This window comes from Mizuhopecten yessoensis, unplaced genomic scaffold, assembly GCF_002113885.1.
Source record: "Mizuhopecten yessoensis strain PY_sf001 unplaced genomic scaffold, ASM211388v2 scaffold6353, whole genome shotgun sequence".
In the NCBI taxonomy this organism is placed as follows: domain Eukaryota; kingdom Metazoa; phylum Mollusca; class Bivalvia; order Pectinida; family Pectinidae; genus Mizuhopecten; species Mizuhopecten yessoensis.
Window position 1 is genome coordinate 25,872 of NW_018406507.1, and position 8,985 is coordinate 34,856.

Genomic DNA, 8,985 nt, shown 5'->3' on the forward strand with positions numbered 1-8,985 from the left:
ATACTTACGCCTAGCAAATTTTTCAAATACCTTCTTCTTCTGTACGAATGACAGGATTTTGTTCAAATTTGGTATGAAGCATCATTGGGTGAAGGGGAACCAATTTTGTAAAAACGGTGTGTCTAACCCCCCAGGGGGCAGAAGGGCGGGGGCCAATAGGAGAAATAGAGGTAAAACCTTTAAAATCCTTCTTCTACCATAGGGATTTCCAATTTTTATCCTAATTTACTCAAGAGCATCCTTGGGCCAAGATTTTGTCCAAATTTGGTATGAAGCATCATTGGGTGAAGGGGAACCAATTTTGTAAAAACGGTGTGTCTAACCCCCCAGGGGGCAGAAGGGCGGGGGCCAATAGGAGAAATAGAGGTAAAACCTTTAAAATCCTTCTTCGACCATCGAGATTAAGGAATTTTTGCTGTATAATTGGTGGGCATAGAGGTGGGGCTCTGTTTGACCCTTAAAAAAACCCAAAAATGCGGTTTCATAAGCGGCAGAGAGAAGTTTGGTCTAGTATGAAGATTTATAAATCTTAGGCAATGTTAAAATGATGTTTTAAAGTAACTCACATGTTATAGTTAGCCTAGTGTCTGCTGACCCTACAAGGCGTCTTAACCCCTCTACCATCTTCCTAACAACAAAACATTGAGTAGGATCTACGTAACCCTGCAATTTACAAAAATAGCCTATACCAGCCAGGTATGACCTGACTGTGGTCTCCCTCAGACCTTTGAGAGACGAATGGGCAACAAATTGTATGATATGATTCACCGGTGGAGGCTATATTTGTTCTATGTTATAGCCAGTACAAAACATCTTGAACAAACGTAAACCTCGTTCATATGACAGGTGTGTATTTTGAGACGAAGACGCCTCAATCAGTCAGCCTACTTCACTTCGAATAGCAACGGATGAAAATCGGCTGGAATGGGCGCCGGATCTGGATCGCTGTCCACTGCCAAAGACCGGAACCTTTCCCACTTTTTTCGAGAGATATAATCTGCAATTCCATTTGTGCTACCCGCTATGTGCCTTGCTCTGAATTGTATGTTCAAACGCATACAAATGATCACTAATCTCCTAACAAAGCACATGATATTTTGTTTGTTTGTTTGTTTGATTTTGTTTAACGTCCTATTAACAGCTAAGGTCATAAGATGTGCCAGACTTAGACGTTTGCTTGTTTATAATGGCGACCAAACCAATATTGTCAGTTCTAAACAACATTCGCATGTTGCTCATTTTGTCTCCCCATATATACAAAGCTAACACAATAGGAACAAATTCTAGAAACGAAATGTCCCTCATGATATTCCGACCTTTCCAGGGATCAGGCCAAGCCATGAATGCCCATTGGCCTTTGAAGTAAGCTCCACAACCAATCTCCTCTCTACCTGCACTGTCGGTGAATAGTTCCAAAAACTGATTGTCGACCCAATTTAATTCCTGGAAATATCGTGTTCAGTTGAACCTGTGTAAAAATTCCAGCCACATATTGAGATCCTCTCTCATACCGGAATTTAATCGTATAAAATGGTGAGACTTTTTTACACCAATCATGGAGTTATAGAACCTTCTATTAAAAGCTTGTGCACCAGGTATGGCCTTTGTACAAAAGTTCAACAGCCCTACTAAAGCTTGTAGTTGACTCAATGTTGCCTTTTTCAAAGTTAACAAAAACGTTATGGTCAGTTTTAACAATTTAAGCTTGTCCGCTGGTATCCTTACCACCATTTCTACAGTATCGATTTCTATACCCAGGAACACAAGTGTAGTGGTGGGGACCCGAGGTTTTTAGGTCACCTGAGACAAAGTCTCAAGTGACCTATTGCGATCGCCTTTTGTCCGTCGTCGTGCGTCCGTAAACAATTTACATTTTCGACTTCTTCTCAAAAAACCCTTAACCAATTTCAATGAAATTTTGCAGGAACCTTGCATGGACAAAGGTCAACAAAAATAGTGGCCGGTTTAGTCCCAAAAACCCAGGGGCCTGAGGGGCGGGGCCAAAAAGGATCAAATTGGCTAAAATTTCAAAAATCTTCTTCTCAATACCCAGATATGGTAGAATCAAATACTCTTCATAGATGGAAGGATCTTAAGATGCTTTACCAAAATTCTGAATTTCATGACCCTTGGGTCTCACGTTTACCCCTGGGGAGGGGGTAAACTTTATTATAGTTTATATAGGGAAATCACATTTTGGACCAACATTTGTTTAATTTCCATCGGAAGTTATTCAATTTAGATTAGCATTATAAGTGTGGGATAGTAGTTTGATGGTATGCACATATCAGCCCTGACTGACCCCCCGGGGCTGATGGGTGGGGCGAAAAAGGGTTGAATTGACTGACATTTCAAAAATCTTCTTCTCAAAGACCCAGTTATGGTAGAATCAAACACTCTTCATAGATGGAAGGGTCTTAAAGTTTATGACCCTAGGGTCTCACGTTTACCCCCTGGGGAAGGGGGGGGGGCAAACATTATTATGGTTTATAATGGCAAATGAAACTTTGAATATTACATGTTAATAACTTGATTCGAATTATAACCTTGAGTTGACAGTTTGATACTTTGAAAATGCTTACTATTAAAGCCATCTCCTTGCCTTCAGCTTTCCGGCTGCAATACCAGAAATGTTTTAGAAGTTTAGAAGGTCTTGAACCCAAGGTATGAGGTCTTTGTTCCTAGTCTCTGCTGCCACCTTCATGAAACAACAATCTAAATTTGCGCTACTGTTGTCAATTTTTCTTCAAAACCACACTTCCCCACCATGCCTGTAATAAGCCAACCCGATATTGATTGCTGTTCAGTAGAAATCTCAACACCTGGTAAATGCTTTTTCATTGTTCTGTCATAAGAGCCCCCAAAACACTTGGCTTATTGAAGGATAGATATGGTACTAGTCTGCATATAAATATTTGGGGGGAAAATCTGTTTTTCTTTAACATATATATACAAATAATTTCTGCTACAAAGCATAATTGTTCCAGGTGTCGGAGAAGTTAATGTTGAACAACAGTTTGCAAAATACTTATTCTATTATGATGTAATAGATGATAGCTACAAGAATACTGATATAAGGGACAAATATGAACTGTTTGTGAGAAAACACTATAAACATGTTTTAGAATACATTTTTCAGGCTCTCTCAATCTGAAATTACAAAGAAGCTAAGGCTGATCTCTGTTTAATTGATAAACAGAACAAAATATTATATTGATATTTTGAATGATATGAAAATAAAATACAAAAACACCCATTCCGTTTATCTACCAATTTCTACTTACACCAGTCAATTTTTTTTGGGCCCATGCCAGGTGTCGAAGCTGTGTTTTATCTGGGGATAGTCTTTTTCTGCAAAAAGAAAATGTACAAAATAAGAGTGCAGTACAGACAAAAAGTGAAGGCAGAGTTTTATAAACATGTTCCATTAATTCTTTCCAATGCTTTTAGAACTGAATAGGAAAACCAGACTTTAATAACATTGCTATAACCTAACAATAACTACATTTACTTGATATGCATCTGCTGATCAACAACTATTCTCCAAAGGACAGAGGATGTAAGATGAATAAGAAATTTGATATATAAGATTACATACATGTACAAGGTGTGTATATACATGTCAACTGTATACATTTTAGTATCAAGTCAGTAAGTACCCAAGGAAATGACCAGGGCAGCAAACCCTGAAAGCCGATGGAGTTTATCTCTTTGTACCTATAAGCGGGTTCATTGTAAGAATGGAGAGTGGATATCTCAAATCATTTCTAAGCCATAACTCTTTTTGTGAAATTGGGGAAATTTAATGCTGTCTAGCATAACTCAAATTAGTCTGTTATAATATTACAGTACATTTCACCTAATATCACGTCTGTTAATGTCACTTTTCGGTTATTATCATGTTGTTTTTTGATGCACCGTTTTTCCTGCTATATAATTTATGCAATTCAATTTTGTTATTATCACATGATTTTATGTCGATTTCTCTTAATATCACTTTATTTTGGCCACCATCACAAGACAAATACAGGTAAATGGTGGTAATGATTCATGATAAATGCCACGGGGACCTTCTGTCACACCCTGGACGCGTTATGTAAACAACGCCTTGGCTTACAGGGTAATTTTTACACCTGGCTGACTGTTAAACAATAGGTTAACTTGTTAGCATGATATTCATCTGTGGTTGGGGGAGCTAGGACAGTCTAACATCTGTAAACATTTCTAATGCAAAGTGTGATGTAATCTTTCAACTAATTATAACATGTGTACTATCTTCGATTACACACTTGCAGCAAATATCTAAAGAAATTAAACTATAAAAAGATGTTACTAGCGAAAGAACAGTATATATATCAAGATAAAGGTAAATATTTACCAGACCTCATGTTTACAATTGAATTTGATGCAGAATACCAGCCAAACACTTGTATGCCTACATCACTACTGCAGTAAACAATCATAATTACGATCGTACTGATCGTCATTTTGCTACTAACTATATGAAATATAACTGCATACTGAAATGAAATACAAATAATACATTTATTTCTATACGTATTTACTTATACTATATTTCAACTAGAGTAAAGAACAAGGTTAGTTCTTTATTTTACAATCTTCTTCGTAGAGCCACATCACTTAGGCATTTGACTAAGTTCACTTCTGGTTTTGAGGGCTGAAAAACATCAGAAAATACGTATTCTGTTTATGTTATGTTTCTGTTAATATCATGTCTTTCTCTGACAAATAAGAAGTGATATTAAGAGAAATCTACTGTATAATGCAAAAAATCTAGCCAATCGAAGTTTAAGTCGAGGCCAAATTAAATTTACTGTGTTTGCACGATAAATACAGTATTCAATTGTGTCCTTCACCTTGATATCTGATGCAAATGTACTTACTCAATAGACTTGCAATCTGGGAGTGTGCATCTGTGCATATTATTTCCTTGATTATGACTCCTTTTTGTCTGTTAGACTTGTCATTGCTCTCAACATGCCCTCTTTTTCCATGTTGATGGACTTTAGGTTTGTCATGCGTTTGTTAATAATGACACTGGCCACAATATCTTTCGTTTCATATTCTAATAATGTATACGTGCAATACATTGCAGAGTGCCTTGGGCTGTCATTACGCGCATCACCTGAACAAATACAAACTCTATAATTGTCTTCATACTATTAGCAAAGCCATCACACTTGTCAGATTTATCAAATCAGTGAAAGTATATTTTGAAAATTATTTCATTTCAGTAACTTTTACATAAATAATAACCAGAAGACATAAAAAATACTAAATACTAAAATAACCGATATGTATTATGTATGCACAAAGGCATAAATTATGATGACCCTACATATATGTAAGCCTATATGATAAACCTGTTATTGTCACCAGTTGGACAGGTAATCTTTGTTGATGGTGCAATGTATGTATTTTTCATTAAATAAAATTACGTGACTTACCAGCGATGACCAAGTTCTTGCCTCTGTATTTTTCCATTGTCTCGCTCATTAGAGTTTGTTAGAATGTGTCTATCACTGGCACTGTTAAAATGCGTTGCACACGCAGATGACTTGTGGAACTGATCATTCCCAGGTTGAGAAATTTGGCCAAAAGGGAAAACAATTGAAAATTGTTTCCACTCATGAGAATTCCAGCTGACATCAAGACATTGCCAACAAAAAACTTCTTAATTTTGGGTTGGGAATTCCAGGTATGGACATGGTGTCCATTTGAGCAAGTCTGAACAAAAAAACATTTTGAAAAATATATGAACATGCAGCAAAAAAGTCTGTAATAGCAGTTCATACAGCAAAGAAAGAGTGATTTGATACCTTTTCCAACTTCACAGGTGATACAACTGAGGTTATTGTATTACAGATGATTGCAGACTGACCCTAATGGTACAGGTAATTCATAGATGAACGTTCACAAAATGCACACATCACCTGTTCTTATGCAATATGTACCTTACTCCGGCACGAGATAACCAATGTGATATTCAACATCTGCCGTACGTCTTCATAATGCATTATACTCTGAACACAGGTATGCTATTAAATTTATAAACCAGTAGCTATGTCACCAAAACTGTAGCGTTCACATAACATGTGAAGGGGTGTGGCAGTACATTCTTTTTATAAACTGTAGTTCTTCCTCAAGCACAAGTAAAAATCATATAATCTACATATAACTACTGGAACTTATATTTTGAAAATGAGAAACAAATATGAATTCAGCATATGTGCATTTATCATGACACAAATTCTGATTTCTTCCTTTCATAATTGTACTTACCCAGGTCAACTGTACTGCACATCCAACACATCTGCTATTGATGCTGATGGTTCCATGGCGGCTCTTCCTCCGACAGTGAGATGGCATCCTTATAGCTGCCAGTTCCAACAAACATTTCTCAAAGCAGATGATCTTTTTTTCATTGACTGCATCTCCTTCATTGTCCATTACAACACTTCCTTCATCTTCTAGCAGTTCATCATCTTCATCATCCTGCTGGATATCAAACACATCACCAGCTACTGGTAATGTGTCAAGTGATGTATGACATGGCTGTGGTCTACTGCAATGGAAAAAAATATCAAGTCATGCATGCATATCTTCAGCAATCCCATGGGGCCAGCACATAACTTAATTTTGGGCCAACATAGGGGATGGGCTTTTCACATACAGTATAATGAAATAGAATCAGTTGATTATTTTACTTTAACTGCAATATTATATGTATATGGGTGAGTTTATTACAGGCATGGTCTGATTGCTAGACAAATAGTTGTATGGAAAATGCTGGGAATTTGAGTCTTGGCTTGCAAGCCTTTTTGTGATTGTAACCTCTCTGGAACTACTTGCATGGAAGTTATATAAAGTGTAGGATTGCATGTATGATGGATGGTTAAAATGGGAAATGTTGATTTTCATATATATCAAATCATTTCACAAAAATCCCCATAATAATATACATTTTTAGCTCAACTGGCCAGAAGGGCCAAGTGAGCTTATGGCATGGTGCGGCGTCCGTCGTCCGTCCGGCGTCAACTTTTTACTTTAAACAACTTCTTCTCAGTAACCAAAAGGATGAAGGGCTACCAAGTTTGTTCAAATAAATGACCTTCATCAATTTTCAAGATCACAGGGGTCAAATATGTTAAAAACATTTAAACAACTTCTTCTGAAAAACCAACAGGCCTAGGGTGATAATATTTGAAATGAATGACCTTGACTTATATTCAATGTCACAGGGGTCAAATATGTTTAAAACCTTTAAACAACTTTTTCTGAATAACCGAGAGGCCTAGGGTGATGATATTTGGGCAGTAATATGCTGGGATGAAGGGCTACCAAGTTTGTTCAAATAAATGACCTTCATCAGTTTTCAAGGTCACAGGGGTCAAATAGGTTAAAATCTTTAAACAACTTCTTCTGAATAACCAAGAGGCCTAGGGGGATGATATTTGGCCAGTAACATGCTGGGATGAAGGGCTAACAAGTTTGTTCAAATAAATTACCTTGACTTATATCCAAGGTCACAGGGGTCAAATATGTTAAAAACATTTGAACAATTTCTTTTGAATAACCAAGAGGCCTAGGGTGATGATAGTTGGCCAGTAACATGCTGGGATGAAGGGCTACCAAGTTTGTTCAAATAAATGACCTTGACTTATATTCAAGGTCACAGAGGGCAAATATGTTTTGAACATTTAAACAACTTCTTCTGAATAACCAATAGGCCTAGGGTGATGATACTTGGCTAGGAGCATGCTGGAATGAAGGGCTATAAAGTTTGTTCAAATGAATGACCTTCATCTTTTTTCAAGGTCACGGTCAAATATGTTCTTAACCTTTAAACAACTTCTTCTGAATAACCAAAAGGCCTAGGATAATGCCAGTAACATGCCGAGATGAAGGACTACCAAGTTCAAATGAATGACCTTAACATATATATTTTAAGGTCACAGGGGTCAAATATGTTTAAAACAATTGAATGACATCTTCTTAATAAGCAAAACGGGTGATGATATTTGGCCATTAACATGCTGGGATGAAGGACTACCATGTGAATGACCTTCGCCCATATTCAAGGTCACAGTGGTCAATATATGTTTAAATCTTAAAATGATTTGTTCTGTATAACCAAAAGGTCCAGGGTAATGATATTTTTTCAGAAACATGCTGGGTTGGAAGACTATAAACTCTGTTCAACCTAATATTATAATGTCCTTATTCCACATTCAAGGTCACAGGTGTCATATGTTTAAATCTTTTAATAGGTTCTTATGAATGAAACACTGATATTTTGCCTGTAACTGTATTTTAGTCCACTTTTAAGATTACAAGTGTGAGATTTATACCAGGTGAGCGGTATGCATATCAAGTTCTATTTTATTTTGCTGTGTAATCATGCTTTTGTGCAACCACTTTGTGTACACCAAATAACATGGAACAATTATTGATACAAACAGGTCAGTGCCAGGGCACTTATACCAACAGGACATTCAAACATGTACTAAAACACTCACTGAATGAATGATTTGTCATCTTTAAAAGCTTTCTGTTCATAATTAGCAAGTAAATTCTCACTGTTGTCTGACAGCTTCTACACCGGACAAATCGGAGGACTGAATTATATCAACAAACAAGAGGCCCAAGGGCCTTAGCGGTCACCTGAGTTATATCATAGATACTGGTAGCTTTATTTTATTGTTTAGATGTGATGTGGAAATCAGCATGTAAACTAAGTGAAATACAATACTTGTCATGTCATCAATGGATAAGAATTTGAAAATATTGGTAAATGTTCCCTTTGGGGCCCCGCCCTAGCCCCTGGGGATGGGGCAGGAATCCTAATTTTACAAAGTAAAACTCTCATTTACCCAAGATGATTCTGACTAAGTTTGAGCAATTTTCTGCTGAAAATGGATAAAATATATACCGAAAAGTGTTATTTCCCTATATAAACTATAT